At 36.7% G+C, this 22,960-nt stretch overlaps 1 long non-coding RNA gene across 1 annotated transcript in view; it reads right to left on the reverse strand.

Moving 5' to 3' along the window:
• LOC138104668 (uncharacterized) overlaps positions 1 to 21,339 on the reverse strand; it is a 38,428-nt gene extending 17,089 nt beyond the window's left edge. Inside the window, exons 1-2 of the long non-coding RNA XR_011148208.1 lie at positions 20,954 to 21,339; positions 4,561 to 4,658 (exon numbers count right to left, since the gene is read on the reverse strand). This is a non-coding gene — a long non-coding RNA (uncharacterized lncRNA). The remainder of the gene's footprint in view (positions 1 to 4,560; positions 4,659 to 20,953) is intronic.
• Between the last annotated feature and the right edge of the window lie 1,621 nt (positions 21,340 to 22,960).

Raw genomic sequence — 22,960 nt, forward strand, 5'->3', positions numbered from 1 at the left:
AAATTCTTTTATCACTATTATTATCTTTTTCTTTTCTGTCCTATTAAACTGTATTTATCCCATCCCATTAATTTTACATTTTTTTCCTTTCCATTCTCTCCCCCATCCCACTGTGTGGAGGAGTGAACAAGCAGATGTGTGTTGTTCTAACCACCTGCCAGGTTACTTCACAACACAAGGAGGTTCCACGTGAATGTCAGGAAACACTTCTTTTCACTGTGAAAATGACTGAGCCATGGCACAGGTTGCCCAGAGAGAGTATGAATTTTTTTGTCCTTGGAGGTATTCAAAAACCACCCAGACGCAGTTCTGGGCAACTACTTCTGTGTGACCTTGCCTAAGTAGAGGACATTGGACCAAATGACCTCCACAGTCTCTTCCAAACTCAAGCATTCTGTAATTCTGTGTTTCCATGTTATTATCAACTGCACATATACTAAACCTTCTTTAGCACATTTAACTGGTTTTTGTGGTAACCAAAGCATTAACTCACCAGAGCATATATTGTTTATATCAACATAAAATACACCACTACTCTTGTAGATCCTAATTCCCATCGTCCTCCAGCATTTCAATTCACAATTTAGTCTTCTGCTCTTAGTTATTTATTTACTTTTCTGAGCAAAGCTCATGCTGGAATTCTATCAATAGGAAAACTTCTCCTCCACAGTATTTTCAAAAGCTATTGCACATAATATAGTCCTTCAGCACACAACCTTCAGAAAAAAGGATTGGTTCTTCCACTGCATTTTCTATTAGCAGTTAAATTACATTAATCACCCCTAAATGGAAATTAAACTTTCTAATTTGAACTGAAATTATATTAATGGATAAGATTATTACTACATGACATTTGAACCATTTCACAGTTTGGGAAACTGAAATGCCCCTGGATTTGAAGGATTTGGTTGTGATTACAGGAGAACATTTACAAGTACAGAATAAAGAACTAATCTATTAACTTTCAGATGTGCCCTGTCTTTATTCAAAGACTGGTCCTTACGTAGATTTCACCTTACTTTCCCTCTCTTTGATTAGTTGTAAGTCAATGAAATAACAAAAACTATCAGTAACCCAATGCTGAAGAGCAGGTGCACAGGTAGTAAATATTTATTTTTCCAGAAGATAACTGAATAATGTCATTCTTGGAAGTACCAGGACTAGGAATCACAGAGTAGTTGAGATTGAAAGGGACCTCTGTGGGTCATCTGCTCCTACTTCCCTGCTCAAGCAGGGACACCTCGAGACAGTTGCTTAGGACTGTGTCCAGATGGCTTTTGAGTATTTTCAAGGAGGGAGACTTCACAACCTCTTTTGGCAACCCGTTAAAGTGCTTAAGTCACCCTCAGAGTAAATGAGGGTGAACGAGTGAATAATTTTCTTGAACTCTAACTTTCACAGAATGACTCTTTCCCAGATATTTTTGGTATTTCAAATTAGTTCAAAGAAATGTCACAATTTTTGTCACTCAAGAAACTTTCAGTATTCTTTTTGCTATTTTCACCCTTTTCTGCTAATAGCCAACACAACTTTTCACAATCTAGCCACCCTCTCAAAGGTTCCTCCTATCCCACATCCTCACAGTTTTAAGAGAAGTTTAATTGGATTTCCAAATCTTAGAGGCACTATTTTCAACTAACAGTCTATTATGTTTCTGACAGAGGCCAGCCTTGCAATTCAGATGGAAAAGAGTTGTAGTTCACATAAACAAAGTGTTCCAAATAATTTGTAAAACCAAAAAAATATATATTGCTATGGATTAATCATTAGTATAGTCTAAAAAGCAGTGAGATTGTCAGAACAGCAATTCTTAGAACTACAAAACAAAAGTCTTCTCTATTTGTGTTTCTTTTTTTTTAAGAAACAATCAACCTGGGAACATATCATAGCAATTCACTGGTGAAAACAGAAGGGAGAGACGTACCAAATAATTGATGGCTGATTACAAAACCAAGATTGGCATAGGGTGTTTTTTGGAAGATATTTTGGTTTTCATATTGAGCCCAGATTTCTAGGTCATGGAGTGCTTTCTCTGCACAACATAGGAAAATGTCTTTTTTTTTTTTTTTTTTTGACAGAAATATAGCAGCTCTGACTGTTGACAAAGATGCTCTCTCAGGCAGCCAAGATCAATTGCATTTGTGACTGTTCCAGTCATGAAAGCAACTGGTTTCAATTTTATTTAGAATAAAAAACCCTCAAAATAACAAGTATTGAGGATTAGCATTTTAAATTCTGGACAGTAAATCAATTGAAGATGATTTACATTTCAAATCTCCACCAGTTGTCATGAAAGACACCATGGTGTTTCTCTTTGGCTTTTCAGTTTGTTTTGGCGAGTAAGAAATAGTTAGCTCCAGTCCTTTGGTTGAATTCCAATTTAGCAATTACATTCTGTCCACTTAAATGATCTTAGAAATTTCATGGGGAAAAGTCCCTCCTCCCTTCTTTCCTAAATGTAACATATTGCTGCTTCTTAGTGCTCAAATACCAAACTCATTATATCCCAATGCCATGTCTGAATAAACACAGTAAGTTCTAAATAGAACTGTTTTACAGGTTGTGCTTAGGGATTTCTCTGAAAGACAATGTTCTAGACAAATGGCATGAAATTGTTATCATTAGAAAATAAAAAGGTTTTACTTTCAAAAACATCTTGTTAACTATATTCAGACTGTCTTCTAAAATGTGTTTTCTTATTTATTAAAAGTAGAATGAAGCTTAAAATATGCTAAAATGTAAAATAAATTCCGATTTCTGACTTTTCTGACTTTCCTATTTTCTCTGCAATATGTCAGGTTAAGAAAGATGAAGGTGAATATAAAATTACCCAATTGCTCTGGTTCCAGGAAAGTGTTTATTTATCAGAAATAAATCTTTGATTCTCAGTAATCTAAGTATAAAAAGTCTGGTGAAGGAGATTGAAGTCAACATCAAAACAGATCATTGGTGCAGTTATATTTTCCTCTCTAAGAGTTCTTTTCCCCCCTTCAACTCAGTTCTGTGTCTCATACTGAGATGAGGCATCTTCTAGATGTAAAACACTAAACATCTAAGGTACAACATATTCCCAATATTGAACAACAAATGAAATCCTTCTCACCAATGAGAGAAATATGTTTCAAGACTAAAGAACTGGTTATGCCTTATTTCGAGGGCCAATTCCAGTTCTGCTCTCCACAGTATACCAGAGACATGGACATAATGAGAGAATCCAGCAAAAGACAATGAATATAATTCAAAGACTAGAGCATCTCTCCATAAGAGGATGAAAGAGCTGGTACAGTATGGAGAAGAGAAGGCTCAGGAATCTCGTCAATGCATACAAATACCTGAAGGGAGGGTGTACAGAGGACACAGCCAGGTTGTTTTCAGTGTGTCCAGTGTCAGGAGAAGATGGAGTGGGCATGAAATGAAACACTGGAGAGTCCCTCTGAAAAACAGGAAAAAGTTTTTCCTCTGGCACAGATTGCCCAGAGAAGTTGTGGAGTCTCCATCCATGGAGATATTCAAAAGCCATCTAGACACATTTCTGGACAATCAGCTCTGACCTTGCTTGGGGCATCCATTCCTGATCAGGTGCTTCCCCACCTCAGTAATTCTGTGATTATTTGGAAGCTTGCACCATAAATATATTTTGACAAATCTAAAATATGAGTTAATACAATGGAAATTATCTTGCCAGTTGTCCTGAACACTTTATTAGTTGTGATAAAAAGTGTAAACCAGACCCCTGCAATTTTACAGTTTATCTGTAGAATTCCTATTGTGTAGTATTCACATTACTACTTAACAACACTAAAACACTTATGCCTTTGTTAATTATAGTGAAAACTCCTCTCATACACATTCCTTTTGACTCTTGAAATTCCATTATACTCTGCTCTTTCATCCTTTTCTTTGTCTTTCTGTCAGTCTGTTATTGTTCACATTTTTTTTCACTGCAAAATTGGTTTTTTTTCCTTTATGTTCTCAAGTACTTTTCAGAAAGAGAGAAAGAACTGAATTAGATGTTTGTTCACCTGAAATGCATTTTATTTTTAGAAAATGGAATCATGGCTCTTTAAAATTGTCCTAAATATTTTCTAGGCATGAACTTTAATTGGTTCTTGGTCCTTGTTCAGCTGAATAACGTACGTAAAATAGAGGAAAGAGTAGCATTATAATATCCAGTTCATTTCTTTTTCTATGTGACATGATGTAGTTCACTACACACATACACACACACCCATATATATATTTATCATCCATAGGATACTTTTAACTTCATTTCTTTGCTGAATGCTTTCATATATACATATTTCACCTAAGAAGACCTTACTTTTCTTTCACTTTTCTTCCCTCTATTATACCTGTGCAAAGCAATCATATGATAGTTTCTCATCCAATGTTATCAAACTATAAATATAGACGTTCTGCTTAGCCTTCTGTCTTCATACACATTCCTCTTGTTCAACCTGTGTTTCCACTCTTCCTAGCTATTTTCCACACTATTTCCCCAGGGTTCTGCTCAGCTGATTTTTTTATCACATACATTTTACTTGGTCTCTGTTTTCTTACCAAGATAGGAGTCAAACAAGCCATTCCTGTGAGCAGGGGATATAATGCAAAACAGTCTCCACAAGGGAAGGTCCTGATGGGCAAGTTCCTACTGCTGCCTGAAATAATAGAGAAGAAGAATGTGTTCAGACAACCAGATAAGATAAAATGCAGCAGACTTGTTCAAGGATGAAGTAGCACCAAATGACTGCGTCAACTGAAACAGAACAGAATTGAAGCTGCTGGGAATGAAACAGTGAATGGCAAAGGAACAGAAGCTGATGAGATTTGAAGACACTATTTCCCTAGACAGAATCAAGAGGGCTTTCTTTTAGAGTCCCTTATAAGAGCCATAGTGACCATTTAAAAAGAACTACTAAAAACTCATTTCTTCCTTTTCTGTACACAATGCTGAGTTGAAGCCTGACAGCTGCACATTTTGCTAAATATTATCACCATCATATTTTGTGAAACATTACCACAGTCACATTCAAATACTTGATAAAACCTGTCCAGTTGAAAAAAAGAATGATTGTCTTGGCCAATTTGGGTAACTCATTAAAGTTTGCAGTGTCATTAGTGTGCTACACCCTAAAAAGTACTAAAATTGAGACAACAAGATGAAATTTTCAACAGCTGATCCTTACAGTGAGTCCATCCTCACTCTGTTTCTGAAGGCATGTGAAAACTGTCCCTTTCCTTAGGTGGCTGAATGCCAAACCAAAAGGGTCCTTATTCATTTCTGTATGGTGCTGTACTGCAGCAGCACCAATTCACTGCCACCTTAGTACAGTGGCATAGATTTTCGTTTGGAATTGGTTGAGAGTTTGCTCACATCCACAAAAGGGAAAATCTTAATGACAGCACCCGTATGGGCTAATACAAATCTGACTGGCAGACTCCCTTGTAAAGTAGCTAAAGCATCCATGCACAAGCTGTAATCTTTTTTCCTGCATACGGAGATACCAAGTGCAACCATCAAATATATTTGACATAACAAGTCAATGTAAATTGTGCCAAGTAATGATAAGGGAAACTTGAGCAAAGGAAATGGGAATAGCTAAGACAACTCAGCAGCAAGAAATACAGAGGTATAGTTAAACTGTGGACAAATGACAAGAGTAAATGTATCTTGATTGCAGAATAGCTGTACTTGCTAAGATTACTGAATTATAATTATTACAGACCGATATTCATACATATATACCTGACTTCCTATTAAATCTGAGCTTTCAACCTGTAGGTATGAAACTGTAAAAAGAAAGTAACCTTCAAATGTGAAATAAATTTTCTCCTTAGAAAATTTAATGCCTATTTGTTTTCCTGGGATATCAAACAGCAGAAAATTAAGATCTAAATTTTTTCTGCCACTTTCATAGTCACTGTACTGCATATATGATTTGCCTTATGCACCACTTGGATATTACTATTATAATTTTGTGCATTTTTCATCCAAGATTTCCAACAAATTTCTGTTAAAATTGCCTTTTCTGAAACATGCAGTTATTTCATACTTCCTGGACATCTCTTCAACAGTTTATAAAGAAAAGGTGGGTCAACAGTTTAAAAATTATCCATGTGTCTGTTCAATTTTGATTTGGAGGGAAAACCTAAGTACACATGTGTTCTATCTTTAGCTTGCAATTTACTTCAGTGTGGCTGGTAGCTCAGTAAAATACAGAGGCAACTGGAGGTTTTGTTGCCCAGCTACTGAATCTTTTGCACCTGACAAAGTGATTAACTCTCAAAATCTTTTCTAGTGTGGTGGAAATTTTTTTATACTTAAGCTGAATCATTTAAGTTTTGGAAAAGAGAAAGCAAAAAAAAAAAAATTCTGAGTTTCACCAAACATTATTTGTCCACTTTCTAAAAGTCTGCACAAATATTTGTATTTCATATCACATATGGTCACCAGTTTAAATTATAAGTTACATTCAAACAGCCTCAGACTGCCTTTACTGGCCAAAATTCTTCACATTGGCACAATATATGACCTCCACAAGCTCATCAACAAAAACAATGCTTTGCTATGTTCACTTACAACCCTGTTTGAAATGGCATGTATTCAATTCTTACTTTAACTTTTTCTCCTTCATTATAGAAGCATTGGTTATGGCAGTCTTGTGATATGCCAGCTTTCTAGCATACACTATTTTGAAAATGAGTGGAGAGATCGAAGCACCATGTACTTCAATTCATGCAGCAGCAGAGATGGCCACTGCTCCAAGAAAAAAGGATTGTAATGTCACAACAAATTATCATCTGAAAAATCAATGGACTCCTCTCTAGAAATTACAGGAATAACTGCTTGAGTCACCAAACATTTGAGAGAAAATGAATTTATTTTATGTGGTCTTCTGCAAAAATGGTGGATGAAGCAGGTTTTTACTATGTTCCAGCTGAAAAACAGTGAGATTTGACGTCTATACATTACTAGTTCAGTCACAGTGAGTGCAAACAGGATCACGCTAAAAAAACCATTCAACCCAGAACAGTAGAAAACACTTCCTCAGAGTCAAAATTTACTTACAAGACCTTTATTTTTATCACAATGTGATTGCCTTGGATCAAAGGCCAACTGTTTTGAGTGTTTTCAAATGTCTAGTTTGTAGAAATACTACTATAAATAAAAAATATTTTTGGCTTGCCGTGCTGAACAGCAGTTGTACAAGAAAGGCTTTGGCATGCCAGTCAATGCATCTCAAGAATGCAATAAAGAGCTGCACAGTATCACATGAATGCTCTATGGAATTGTTTATACTAGGAGTGAAAATTTTTATGTATCCAAAAATTCCAAGGTTTTAATACATTTCAGAGCAATGAATGCAATATTCCTTTTTACGTCTCATAAAATTAACAATTAACATCCAATTAAATAACCTAGCTATAAGATTTAATTTTGTCTTTTCAGCAACCTGATTGATTCAGTATTACATTTTGCTATGTTTTCTGCTGGGATAAAGGTTTCATACAAATACACTTTCAATATGTGTCAAAGGGCTCAAAAGTGAATCAGATAAATCAGACATATTTCATGAAGATATTCATTTGTCCATTTTAATAGACAAAGTCACACAAATATTTGGAAATCAGCTTTATCTCATACTGAAATCAGTAAAGTCCTTGGGTACATTCACAGTCATGTATGTAGAGACTACTTAAATATTTGCATAATTAAAAGCCACGATTAAGGAATAAAACTTTTAACTTCAGTGATTCAAGTGTGCTTTAAATCATCATGATTGTGTATCTGTGGGAGCAGAAAAAGAGCTACTACCACCTCTCCAACTTTTCTCCTGCAGTGCCCACAAATGAATTTGATTTCTACCTGATATTTTCACACAGGTTTAGCAATATAGCATGCTTTTCATTTCTTCTTTGGGGACTTGCACTAAGAAATGTGTCTGTGCTCCTCACATATAATTTGGACTATGTCTCTTTTTTATAGAAAGATACCTTATCCTAATTTTTATTCTTTTGACCTATGCCATACCAAAGTAATACAATTAGTGTCAGTATTTTTAAGTGGTGGGAAATATAACAGTGGGCAGACAATGTGCATCATTTAGAAAACAATATGAACAAAATAGCTTGGCAATGTGTTAGCAAATATTTGGATGTTATAGTTTAATATGTCTACCATAAATGTGTCAGCTCAAACTAAAAGTGTGTTGTATACTGCTACATTGCAAGGACAATGAAAATGAATCCATCTTAATTTCCATTGTCCAAATGTGCAATTAAACCCTGCTGATGTGGTAAATATAAAGCTGCTTTGTTGCTTCAATGTGAGCTGGTTATTACAAGGAAGCCTCCCAGTTTGAGTTTAAATGAGAAATCAAATTGATTAGCATATAATTAGAGATAAACAGGCTCATATAGAAATCTAACCTCATGCAGGCATTGTCTGTTCAGTTAAGTAGGGCTCAAACTGAGCTTTCCATTTATAAACATAAATTGGACTTAGCTGAAAATTGCTCTGTCTCCTGGCTTTCAGTGATATGATTCAACGTATTTGACAGCCTGTCATTGTGTACTGACATTCAGAACACTGAATACCAATATGCACTGCACCAAAGACTGCTGAACTTCACATTGGTGATTCAAGTTTAAGCTTCACATCTGCTATTTAAGAAGAACCTTGATGGCTTAACGGATAAGATGCTGATCTTTGCCAGTCTACCTTCTAAGCAATGAGCACAAGTGTTGTTTGTGGTTGATCCTACAGAAGCAGGAGGCTGCATCCTGCACAATCAGCAACCACTTTTCAAAGAAAGATTGAGAGATGTTTGCACTATGTCCCTCTAAAACTATTTTAATGGATCCTAAACGTTATTTTAGCCATATAATCAAATACAACAAGGTTTATAAGGGCACTCTTAAGTGTGTCAAGAAAAAAACAGGAAGATTTTAGACTTTAACTGGAGACTTTTTTTCTAAGTGGACATAACCAAAGAGGTGTAAATTGATCTAGGAGACATTTCCCATTCAGGAAAATCTACAAACAGAGAAATGGAATTTATACTGATCACAAAGACTGATCTTAATCGATGTTTTTGTGACTTGCTTTGGAAAACACTTCTTAAAAGTATCTCTGCAGATTTTATTATAATATATGAACAGCATGAGAAATAATATTTGAAGTCAAAATATTTCAAAATAAAATTGTTACTGCTTACATGGGTCCCACTAGATTTGCAGTCTTATATTTAGCAATTATAAACAGACAGCTGAATCATTCAAAATTTTAACTTTACCATTTTAATTCCTTAGAATTAAGATAATTTGTTTTATTGCATTAAGAACTGGGAAGGAAGATTTTTTATGTTGTTTTTTTTTCCTTAAACCTGCTTCAATGCTTGGCTTGTCACATGCTGTTACTAGCCTGATGCAGATCATCTCATCTTTTTTTTTTCAAGGAGTTAACTGCAGGAAGTATAACTTCAGCTTGATATCTCAAGCAAGTAGCATAAGTACACTGGGTTAATACTCAAGGTGGAGAGTCACTACATGAATGACAACTTAAAGAGATCCGAGTACTGTGGCACATTTCCATTGCAGATATTTTACTTGCCAAACACCATATGCTATGCTGATTCATAACCAAAACTTCCTTGGAAATTGATAAAATGCGTTAAAATTATTTCAAAGAGAGAAATGTAAAATATAAGCAATACTCTTAAAATCTCTCTGCATAAATAAAAAAAAATAAATAAAAAAATAAAAAAAAAAAAAGGATATTACCCTAGGAATGTTTTGTAGAGGGGAAAATATAGGCCTTAAGATTGATTTAAATGAAAATACATGATTTTCTTTGCCAGAATGATTTTTTATTCAAGACATATTTCATCCAAATCTTTCTTCATTTTACAATAGATTGTTCTGCATCTCCATAAAGCATTGTAACTTTAGTGTCTCTACAGACTGTCCAAAGAGCTTATGTAGTCTCCATTTTTATAGGTTTTCAATATCCTAAAGTTCCTTGGATCCTGAAGGAACTCTCCTTTTATGTGTCTGAAAAATGCCCTCTAACCATAGGCTGAGTTGATGAGAATTATAGGATAGACCATTACTGGTGGGGAAAAAAAAACACTCAAATGTCTGTTAGCTTTTAAAAAAACACCTGTTAAATGAACAACAAAATCTCTTATCTGAAATGTATGGTTTCATTTGCTAATTGCTTTTCAGGACAGTGAGGTAGAACTGATATCTTCTTGCTTGATCACTTAGACCCTTGTGGTGATGCTGTCTATCATAACCATGCAGCCTGACCCTTTTGTTCAGCTAGAAAGGCCAAAACCTCCAGATTCACTGCTACATCCTTTGGAAAAGACAAATTCACTGTGAGATCTCATAACTCAGCCTGCCTTTGAACAGAGAAATGCTTGCCTTTCCCTTCTTTTCATACTAGGGAAGAGAAAAACATTCCCTTTTCTTCCAATTTTGTTTCCAATGGTTCCAGGTTGAAAACTTTGCAAGGTCTTTTTTAATTCATATCTATGTGGCAAACAGTGGGGCAATAAAAGGACTTTATTCAGCAGACAATTCAGGCAGGGCTAGCAAATGAGGCAATCAAAACATGGCCCACCTCATCATCACAGACAGGCCCTTCATTTCTACCCTAACTTTTTCTAATTTTTCCCTCACTAATGGAATTATTTTAAAATATGAGAGAACAAATATTTTTCTACTTTGAAAATGTATTCTGAAGATGTAAAAGCAAAATTGCTAATTACTCAGGTTCGGGTTTTTTTGAAACTTGACAATGTGAAATGATTGACTTCTAAAATTTAGTATTTAATGTGAGCTCCTGATTTGCGAGGAATTGGAGAGAAAGGTAAGATAAGAAAATAACAGAAAAAAATCTGTCACAAAATGGAGAGGCTATTTCTATCTTTCAGAAAATACAGAAGAGATTTATACCTATAACTGCTACAAACAATAAAGGTATGATATCCTGCTGGAAAAAGGTGGATGAAGATGACCTTAAAATTAGAGAGAATGATCTTTTGGAATTTTTTTTGTCATCTATTACTTGATATTCCATTTCAGGATTCCATTCAATTTCTTTCTGAGTTTTTATATAAACAAACAAACACATACATACACCCCATGCAAGTAAAACTACAAAAGAGCTGGGAAATACCACCAACAAATTGCATTTTTCAGTACAACAGTCAAATTGATGGTCTGGGAAGAAAAAATAGCCTATGTGCAGCAGGAAATGAAATAAGAAAAATATGTCCCTTTGTGAAACTGTTGTTTTCTTCTCAATCACTACAAAAGTTTCTGAAAAAGGCTAGTAGCACAGTGGAAAAAAGCTATCTTGTCTGAAACAGGTGGTAATCTTCTTTTCATTGGGAGAATAAATAGCCAGTAAACAACAGGAGACCAATTCCTGAGCTTTTGCCCACTGCCTTCAAAGGCGGTTTAGATTCTAAGGGACTCTATCGTAATAGAGAATGCTTTGCAGCACAAGGATAACTGAAGAGAAGGCCTGTGTGCAAAGTAGTGCACAATAAAAGGATCTAGCACAGATACTCTTCAAAGCAGTGTCACTGAGTCAGCATAGAATCACACTTATGCTAATAAACCCTGCCAAGCTCAGCCTGGTCACAGACACCTGACTATCAAAGTTCCTACTAGAACATGCATTCCATGAAAAGATCCTCATGTAACTAAATGTTAATTGGATTTCTTCTGCACCAGGCTCTGAAATCCAGACATAATTTCCTCTTTACTTGTTTTGTAGGTAAGGCTTTGAAACAAATTTCACTTACAAAACTTCAAGTCCTAGACATCTAAGAATCTTCAAATATAAATAAATTTCTTATGTATCTGATAATTATGCATGTTTAAAAATATTCTGCATTGTAGCTATATATGATCTATCATTCAAAATAGAAGAATGCTATGAACATGTATTTTGTTAGTATAAGTGCTTATTTTTCCCTTCGTAATTAATACTTCAGTGGAGCACATAATTTTTCTTTTTTCTTATACAATTTTTCCTACAGTCTTATTTTTAACCAATATTTGTCCTATCAATTGACTTTTTCATATATGTAAATTCTCCCCAGGATATGTGCTATAAGAATCATTGACCTCTGGAGGACTCAACACTTGGTGACAAAAGCAACAAAGCTGTTCACCTATGTAATCTGTTGCAGTATATCCATTTAAGTTACCGAGATACAGCAGTCAAAAAGCAACAGTGCAGGTCCTTCCAAGTTGTGCAACCCTTGCTAATTCAAAGCACACACCTCTCAGTTTTCAGATGTGTTGCTTGCATGCCTCATGAGGGACAGGTTAAAGGAATTCAAGCAGAGCTGATATTTTAATCAGCAGAACTGACTCTTTCAGCGCAACAATGAGATTTAGCCAAAGTCAACCAAAAACTAAAATACAAAGGTTTAAAAGTTATTTGAGAGGATTTTTGTTGGTTTTTCTCTGGTTTTTGGGTTTGTTTGTTTTAAAATTCCTTGAAATATATGTTGTGATAGCCAAGGAATAAATGACAGTAAAGAAAGTATTATTTCAGCAAAAAGTGATTACTTAGGTTTTATAGGCGATTTTGAGTCCTCTTTCTCTCCTCCCACCTTCAGTTTTCTGTATTAACAGAATATGTTTCTAAAGGAAGTAGCACTCAAGAGATGCATACTGGTTGAACGCTGTTGTGTTTCAAATAGTCATTTTTGAAGTGAGAAAGAGCAAAACAAACCAACTGCTGTCATGTTTCTGCATATCATCAGTTAGTCTGTATGCCTAGAACAGAAACCAAACATGCTATCACTTTGTTCTCCAAGCCCTGTTTGCAATGACAAAATAGTATAATTGTAAAATGTTTGTCCCTGAGATGAAATACTCAAGATATAATAGCTGAATAAAAATACAGCACTTCTACACTTACGACAGAAGAGTCATTGCTGCAAACTCTTTACGGAATCTTCATATCCTAAAAAACATCTGTTCCTGAAGCATTCCCTGACATGCATTATTTCCTCTTTCTGAGCTTCCTGTGCAGCCTTTGCTATCACTACTTTGCAAAGAAGTACAGAGAATAAAGAAGTGAAGTAGTACAAGTCTCCAGACAAGTCTCCACACCAACTAACATCACACTGTGCTATCCATTCTGGTTCTTATAATAATTTGTTTGAAACCATGCAATTTCTGACTCCTTATTACACAGTTGTGCTCTAGGTTATTTACCTAAGTCTGTCATGCAGGTAAAATTCTTAATCACACAAGATTAATGGCAAACTGAATTATATCATTTCCATGAATTTTCGAAGAACATGAATCAGCCCCAGCGTATGAGCATAGCACATCAGAAGTGTAAAAGTCCTTGCATACCTAAATGTTTTACTAAAAGGCAGGAAATAGATGAGTGGGAACACATTTTGAGTTTCCCTACAGTCACCAAACAAATGCCACTAGAAGAACTCTGCAGAGATCTGACCTGGGATCTGCACTAATCCTCACAGCCATATGTAACAGCAAAACAAAATTAGGAGTTAAATCTGCTGATGAATCTATATCACATAAAGTTAGACATTGTAGAATTTTAGAAGCAACTTGTAAGATTAACTGATTGAGAAATAAAATGTCATATGATATTTCAGGTAGACAAATATAAAGTGACTTGTATGGAATAATCACAGCATCACTTTTTATATTCACAAGAGATGCTGAAATTACTTATTAACTAAACAAAGAATCTTGGCAGAAGGGAGGCGGAGGAATGATTTTGGTGACAGGTAGCTCCATGAAACTACCAGCTCAGTGGTAGAGACCCACTGCTAGCATTTGGTATGCTTTTTAAATTAGAAAAGAATGACAGGCAAAAAACCCCCTTCATTATTCCACAGTACAGATCCATGACTTGCTTACACCTTGGACACTGTGTGCAGTTATTTTCATTCACCTAAACAAAGAATATAGCACAGATACACATAAGTGGTTCAAAGAGTGATAAAGATGGTGAAACAGCCTCCACATATTTAAAAGGGTAATGGTCAAGTACTTTTAGGTAAGAAAAGAGATTATTTACAGGGTATGTGATAGAAGTTCAGAAATCTCAGAAAGGACAAGGGTGAAGAAGACTGATTTCTTATTCTGTATTACTCATATAATCTTTGTGTCATCCATTTGTTAAGACAAATCATTATGGTGCTACTTGAGAAGTTAAAGAAAATACCTTCCAGCATGATACTATTGATCTGTTCTTTTCCTCTGGGTAATCACAACACTTTCTATGCATCCTTCTATATTGAAAATATTGTTCAAGCTTTGTTACATAGTTCTTTAATGCATAGCCCAGAATTAAAGTTTAGGAATTATCTGCCACAGAAATGGACAGAGAATTAGAGGATGTAATTAGAAATCACAGGGTCAGAGAAACAAACATAAGAAAAAAATCATTACCAGTAATGAAAAATTCCATGTTAGCATTTTTTATGTAATTGTTAAAATGTATATATTTTACCGGAAAAAGTATTCTCTACATAACCTGTTTAACCATAAATGTGGAAGAAGGTTGCTTTGGACAGAAAATAACCTTCCCTAAGAAAATTTGAGGGAAATGAAAGTCAGACTTTCTATACCAGTGCTTCAGAGAGAATTTTACTGAAATACAACTCTAGTGAGGACATTTAGAAAGAAAAGGATTATTTTTTTGGATGTTCATTTTATTCCAAGGGGTTTTTTACGTAATAGACTCTACTACCAGTCTTTATTGGAGCCCTTATCACAGACAGATCTGGAGTCACAGAATAACAGAATTATTCATGTTGGAAAAGACCTCCAAGAACACTGAGTCCAACCTTTGTCTGATCACAAACTTGTCAACCAGACTCTAGCACTAAGTGTCCTATCCAGTAATTTCTTGAAAAACTCCAGGGATGGTGATTCCACCACCTCCCTGTCAGTCCATTTCAATGTTCAACAACCCTCTCCATGAAGAAATTCCTCCTGATGGCCAGCCTAAACCTCCCCAGGCACATCTTGAGGCTGTGTCTTCTTGTCTTGTTCTTGGTTTCCTGGGAGAAGAGGCCAACTCCCACCTGGCTCCAACATCCATTCAGGTAGTTGTAGAGAACAATGAGGCTGAGATTTATCATAGAATACCTGGAGTTGGAAGGGTCTCATAAGGATCATTCAGTCCAGCTTCTGGCCCTACACAGGACAAGTCCAAGAATCACACCATGTGCCTGAGAACATTGTCCAAATGCACCTAGAACTCTAGAAAGTGGCCAGAGAGATCCCATCTACACTGATGATCTTGGTTGTTGCTTGCAGCCTGGACCTAAGAGCATGACAATCACCCTCCACAACTACTGGTAAAGGAGTAGTGGTACAGGAGGAAATACACGTGCAACAAGATGTGGCTAGACTAAAAACCAGAACACAGTTTTAGAAGGATTTGAAAGGAATCCCTGAGCCTCCTTTTTTCCACCATCTCTCTCAGTCACTCCTCATATGACACTCTCTAGGTCCTTCATCATCTCCATTGCCCTTCTCTGGACATGCTCCAGCACCTCAATATCTTTCTTGCAGTGAGGGATCCAGAACTGGACACAGCACTCGAGGCGTGGCCTCCCTAGTGCAGAGTACAGAGAGACAATCACTGCCCTGGTCCTGCTGGCCACACTATTCCTGATACAGGCCAGGATGCCTTTTGCCTTCATGGCTACCTGGGCACACACTGGCTCGTATTCAGCCAGCTGACAACCAGCCCCCCCAGGTCCTTTTCAACTGAGCATCTTTTCAGACACTCTTCCCCCAGCCTGTAGTGCTACAGGGAGTTGTAATCCAGATGCAGGACCCAGCACTTGTCTTTATTGAATCTCTTGCAATTCTCCTTGGCTCATTGGTCCAGCCTGTCAAAATGCCTCTGCAGAGCCTTCCTGCCCTCCAGCAGATCAGCACTCCCACCCAGCTTACTGTCATCTTCTCCGACCTTAGTGAGGGTGTACTTGATCCCCTTGTCCAGATCATCAATAAAGATATTAAACACAACTGGGCCCAACACCGATCCTTTGGGAACACTAGTGACCATCCACACTAGTGACCATCCACCAACTGGATGCAGTTCCATTCACCCCTAGTCTCTGGACTGGACCTTAACCCAGAAAAGACTGTACCTGTCCAAGCCATGAGCTGCCAGCTTCTTCAGGAGAGTGGGATGAGAAACGCCATCAGAGGCTTTGCTGAAGTCAAGGTAGACAACATCCACAGACTTTTCCTCATCCATTGGCTGGGTTACCTGGTCATAAAAGTTCAGGCTGGTCAGGCAGGACCTGCCTTTCCTAAACCCATGCTGTCTGGGCCTGATCCCCTGGTTGTTCTGTATGGGCTGTGTGGTGGCACTCGAGCTGTTTCATAACCTTCCCAAGCACCAAGGTCAGTCTGACAGGCCTGTAGTTCTCCAAATACTCCTTCCAGCTGTTCTTATGGGTGGACATCATGTTGCCTAATCTCCAGTCATGTGAGACCTCCCCAGTTAACCAGGGCTGATGATAAACAACGGAGAGCAACTTGGGGAGCCCTTACACCAGTTCCCTCAGTATTCTTGGAAAAATCCAATCCAGTCCCATAGACTTCTGAGTGTCTAAGTGGCTCAGCGGGTCACTGATTTCTTCCTCCTGGATGACAGCAGAAGCCATTCTGATCCCCAACCCTATATACTAGCTCAGGGGGATAGTTGCCCTGAGTTATGTTCTCCTATATGAGATATTGGATTAAAACTTTTTCTGGAAGGGTTTAAAAAGAGAATAGGTGGACAACACAGAGATAACTGAAAAGTTTATGAAGTCTTGTTTTCTAGTATTGTTGTGAAATCACTCTATGTATCTCAGTAGCATGCTACATATACCATGTCTTGCGTAAAACTCTTCTATCATATTTTTTTCATTTTATTAAAATGCTACAGGCAGCTGCTACACAATAAAGACTGAAAACTGCCATTTTATTTCCTGCTTACCATGCCTTCAGGAATAGGCTCTGTACAGAGACAGGTACAGAAACCTGTAATTTATGGCTCCCACTGCAGTTTAGACAGGAGAGAACTTCCAAACAGATTAATGTTGTCAGAATTTCAACTATCTCTTCATACTCTGCAGCAGAAAATTAGATATCTATAGGATTTTGCTAAGAGAAATTTACATGCCCAAGAAATTGAGCTTCTTTCATGCCAGACCAGGATTCTGAGGATCTACATTTTAGATGTTATTGCCCAAATCCCCCAGTAAATCTATTCATAAAGTTGAACTGCCATATTGTTTCTAGGTTTACAAAAAAATCATATAAAGTCAAATTTCCATAATTTTTCAAATTCCGAATCAACTATATAGCTAAATATAAAAGGAGATCTCACTAAAATTTTCTAAAACAGATCAGAGATAATAATTGGCAGCAGAATATATATTATACTAACTCTTGGCAGATTTTTTTTTCTTTATTTTCATTTTATTACTTAGCCTAAGAGCAGATCCTGGAAAAGATTTTTTTCTCACTTAGCAGTTATGGAAAGAAATTATTTAGGAGCTGCTGTAAAAATACCAAGAAATGCAATAGTTTTTCTCTCAGAGAACACACTGACTTTCATGCTAAGAAAAACATTTTATCTTTTTCTACAACTCAGAATTAGAGATATATTTTAAAGGCCATTGAAGCAACTACAACTTTCTATAAAGAAGGAAACAAAAACATTTAATGTAAAGAAAATGGTAGATTTTAATAGAATAAAACACAACAAAGTTTGACTTATTATAAGGTACAGCCTACATTTGTAACCTACAATTCAATTCCAATCGGTTACTGTTATTCACGTTAAAATAGTTTGCAACATCTTTCTTGTTTAAAACACTTAAAAATTGAAGGATGAAAAAGTAATATGGGTGCATACCTGTCAAGGCACCAAGTTATTTAATATTCAGGTAGAGATGCTCTGCAGTCATGAAAATGTATGTAACTTTCTTTTATTTTCTAAGAATAAACTGAAATTTATCTGCAATCATATCTAAAATGCTCACTTCTAAAAAACACCCAAGAATCTCTGCTTCTTCTGAGACACTTGTATACAAAAGTATTATTTCGTAGTTATGATAATCTACTGTAAGATGCTGAGAACCCCAGGTCAATTCCCTTTCACTTCACACCAAAATAACAGAGCCAGTTTAGTAATGGCATCCCCTAGAGATGAAGTTTACATGAAATTTTATCCATTTTTACCAGTACGGTATATTCAAACTCTTCAATAAAACATGAATTGAAACAGGAGCTCTAGAAATGTAATTTTTTTTTACTGTACTTAGACACAGCATTGAAGGGAACTGGAAATAACCAATAAGAAAAAAACCCCATCATCTCAAAGGTTTGAGATTCTAAACACTGTGACTTCATGTCATTCTTGCAAGGACATTTTACTAGATTTTGTCAAATGAAGGTGTAATATTGCATGTTTCTGTCTGTTTGGGAGGGATTATTTCTTAAAGGAAAAAAAGATATTGCAAATAGATAGGTCCTTAAATGGGCTTAGAAAAGGCTGCATAAGGCAGAGGCACTGTTGCCTCAGTTATGAAAATGTGTCTATACCTTTCAAAGTGTAAACTGCAAAATATCTGTTAATTCATTAATTTTAAACCTAGCTTCTTTCAACATGTCTGCAGGAAAAAGGAAAATTGCTGCAGACAGTGAGTGACTGACCTTAAATATCTTCCCATATCCTTAATACTCTCCCTAATTTTATACATATATATGTTAGATATTAACACTAGGAAAGCCCAATATAGTTATTGTATAAAAAAAATACAAGGCAAATAAACCCAGTTAATAAATGCTATTCTGGTTTCATAAAAATCTTGACAGTGTTCAATGATTATTAGCATGTGAGAAGGTTTTTTTAAATACTGTCTCAACTAAATTCTTTAACATTAATAAGAATTAGAATTAAGAAAATAAATTTGTCCACATTGTGCAGTTTCTTTTTTAACTTCTAGATGGTAGATTTATCTGTCAGTAACATAAAATAGCTATAGTGCAAAAATAAAATTCATAGCTGGTGAAATAATTTGAAATGCATTAAAAAAAAAAATCAATCCTGTCAACACTGTTTAATGCAGAAGAAAGAGAAGAAATCAAAGTCCCAGGGGTTTATGTCTGGCCAGTTTTATTCTAAGGGACAAGAAGAAGAATGACAATCCACAAACACTGAGGAAATATTAACATACTAACAAAAGTTGATCAGCTCAGGACAACCTAAAGGTACAATAGCTGAATAATATTTATATTATTATTTGCAGTATATTATCTATGGAAGTAAGACTGTGAGTAAGACAGAATTGGTGTGATTATTAAACAAGAAGGGAAAGCCTTGAAAACACTGGGTTTTGCAGCCCAAATAAAGAATTTCTCCCTTGAATGATCATTTTACAAATCTATCTGACCACAGAGTGAAATTTCTTTATGCAAAACAGTGGCTTCTTTAAAACATATTATTATCTACTTTGTTTGCCATCTCTTTATTAAAGCACTTAAATCAATAGCCAGTCTAGAGGGAGCTGGGAAGAATTAAATGATTTAATAAACATGGAAGTAAACAAAAAGCCACTGAGAATTACCATTTGTATTCCAGTGGTGTAAATACACAAGCTCAGGTGAATCTTCTACTTTTTCATCCATACTAAGGAATAGGAAGGAATCTGCACTGTACTGTACTTTCTTACACCTTAATGCTGAGATTCAGGGTGAGATTAGTCACAATATTGATGAAGTGGCTGTTGTTTCTATAATGCAAAATAATACATGTCCCTGTAATCTTCCCAGTGAAGATGGGCAGATTACAGCTGTGCAAGAACCTCCAATAAATCTGGGATATACCCATTCGCAATTGTGTCCAACTTTTGAAATCATGATAATAAGCACAGTTATATAGATGTTGGCACCACACACACCAATTTTTTTCATACACACTTTTAAATACTGATATTTTATATGTATTCCAGCATTTGCTGTATTTACACATACATATAAATATGTATGTGTAAAAGAAAGCTAGGACAGGAAAGAAGGAAACAAAAACCCACTAAAAGCATTTTTATTTGCTTTATGGTGTAATTTAAACAGAATATAGTATATATATATATACACTCTATATATATATCTAGGCAATGGAATAAATATAAGATGAACACAGATCTTCTACATGTTAATTAAAACCATAATCCCACTCAGTGACATTTTTAGAATTCACATAGTGTATCACATTATTCTTCTTTCTTATACTCTAATCTTACACAATAGAGCTTTCTGTAAACTTAGAGAATAAGTCATGCAAGGAGTCAAAAATCTGTATCTAATTTGTAAACCTATTTGATGATTCAGAGAAGCTGACTGATTCCAACATTCTCTATATTCCATTTATTTCAGTTTATGAAATACATAACCATTTTTGGTACTGATGTATCTATTTTCTGATGTTGTAATCAGATATGCACTTCTACATCTCATACAAGCCTTTCCATAACTGGATGTGGGAAATATTTCCAATTGGTATGGAAGTTCACCAAAATGAATGTCAATTATTGTAATCAATTAATCTCAACAATTAAGGTTTAAAACACCTGACAGCTCTCCAGTACTCTTAAGCATGTCAACCAACTGGACTTTAAAATTAAAGCAAGTAACACTGAAAATCTGTGCTCTCAAACCCATTCACACAGTTTTTTATTTTCATAGATGCAATACTCCATTGCTGTGATTTAAACCCCAGGAAGCAGCCAAGCTCCACACAGCCACTCACTCACTGCCCCACTTCAGACTGGGGGAGAGAATGGGAATGATAAAAGTGAGAAAACTTGTGAGTAGAAACAGAGGCAAGGCCACATACAAGAAGCAAAATAAGGAATTCACTCACCACTTCCCAACAGCAGGCCAGTGTTCAGCCATCTTCAGGAAAACAAGACTCCATCATGTCTTATGGTGACTTGGGAAGACAATTCAAACGTTCCCCCACTTCCTCCCTCTTTCACTAGTTTTTGTTGCTGAACAAAGCATGATATGGTCTGGAACATCCCTCTGGTCAGTGGGATCAGCTGTCCTACCTACATCCCCTCCCAACTCCTCATGCACCCCCAGCCTCCTTGCTGATGGGGCAGCGTGAGGTGTACAACGGGCCTTAACATTGTGTCAGCACTGCTCAGCAATACCTAAAACATCCCTGTGATACCAATGCTGTTTTCAGCACAAATCCAAGTCACAGCTACTATAAGGAAAATTTTCTAGTCAAAACCAGTACTTCCATCTCAGTCTCTAACACAATCTACTCTATAAGAAACTGAACAGCTGCAATTTATAAATTATCCACAGACATCCAATATATCATAAACACCTGACTGAGTTTAACCCTTCAACATGTGTTTGCAATCCCCCTGACATCATCACAACAACTAATTTATTGAGAAGTGCTTGAAACAGATCCTTCTAGAAGCTATGTTAAGGCATGTGGAGGACAGGGACGTAATTTGAGACAGCCAGTATCCTGGCAAAATCCTATCTGACCAAACCAGTGGTTTTCTATGATGGAGTAACTACATTAGTGGATAAGGGAACAGCTACAGTGTCATTTATCTGGACTTCTGTAAAGCTTCTGACATGGTCCCCCACAACATCCTTCTCTCCAAATTGGAGACAGATTCAATGGATAGACTGTTAGGTGGATTAGGAACTGGTTGAATGGTTGCCTCCAGAGGGTAGAGGTCAACAGCTTGCATTCCCAATGGCCATCAGTGACAAGTGGTGTCCCTCAGAGTCCATACTGGGACCAGTATTATTTAATATCTTAAGTAATGACATAGATGAGGGGATTGAGTGTGCCCTCAGCAAGTTTGCAGATGACACCAAGCTGAGTGGTGCTGTTGACACACCTGAAGGATGGGATGCCATCCAGAGGGATCTGGATAGGCTTGAGAAATGGGCCCATGGAAATCTCATGAGGTGTAACAAGACCAAGAGATAGATGCTGCACCTGGGTTGAGGCAACCCTGGGTATCAATCCAGACAGGGAAATGAACAGATGGAGAGCAGCCCTGTCAAGAAGGACTTAGGGATTGCTGGTGGATGAGTGGCTGGACATGACCCAGCCATGTGCACTCACAGCCCAGAGGGCCAAATGTGTTCTGGGCTGCATCCAAAGCAGCGTGGGCAGCAGGGGAGGGAGGGGATTCTGTCCCTCTGCTCTGCTCCTGCAAGACCCCACCTGGAACACTGCATCCAGCTCTGGGGTACCCAGCACATTGATCTGTTGGATCAGCACATGACATTGATCTGTTGGATCAAGCCTAAAGGAGGGATACTGAGTTCACCAGAGGGATGGAAAACCTCTTCTATGAGGAAATACTGAGAGAATTGAGACTTTTCAGCCTGGAAAAGGGAAGGCTTTGAGTTGACCTAACTGCAGCCTTATATTGCTTGAAGGAAACTTATAGGAAAGATGAGGCAAGACTATTTACAAGAGCATGTGATGATAGGGCAGAGGGGAATGTGATCACATTGAGAGTAGATTTAGATTAGGTATCAGAAAAAAATTTTTGCTCTGAGGGTGGTGAGGCAATGAAATAAATTAGCCAGGGAAGCTGTGGATGCCACATTCCTGGAAGTGTTCAAAGCCAGATTGGATGGGGCTCTGAGAAACCTGGTCTAGTAGAAAATGTCCTTGCCCACAGCAGGGGCATTGGAACTAGATGATATTCAAGGTGCCCTTCCAATCCAAACCATTCTATGATTCTATGAAGTGGAATTGTTGTTATCTGATATTTTGTAATATCCACTGTGATGCTGACTTGCATATAAAATACAACACCAGATAATTCCAGTGTCCAGCCTTGTGGTAGTATTTCATCTCTGCTTTATTTTACCACAGTTG

The sequence above is a fragment of the Aphelocoma coerulescens genome, chromosome 1A (genome assembly GCF_041296385.1).
Source record: "Aphelocoma coerulescens isolate FSJ_1873_10779 chromosome 1A, UR_Acoe_1.0, whole genome shotgun sequence".
In the NCBI taxonomy this organism is placed as follows: Eukaryota; Metazoa; Chordata; class Aves; order Passeriformes; family Corvidae; genus Aphelocoma; species Aphelocoma coerulescens.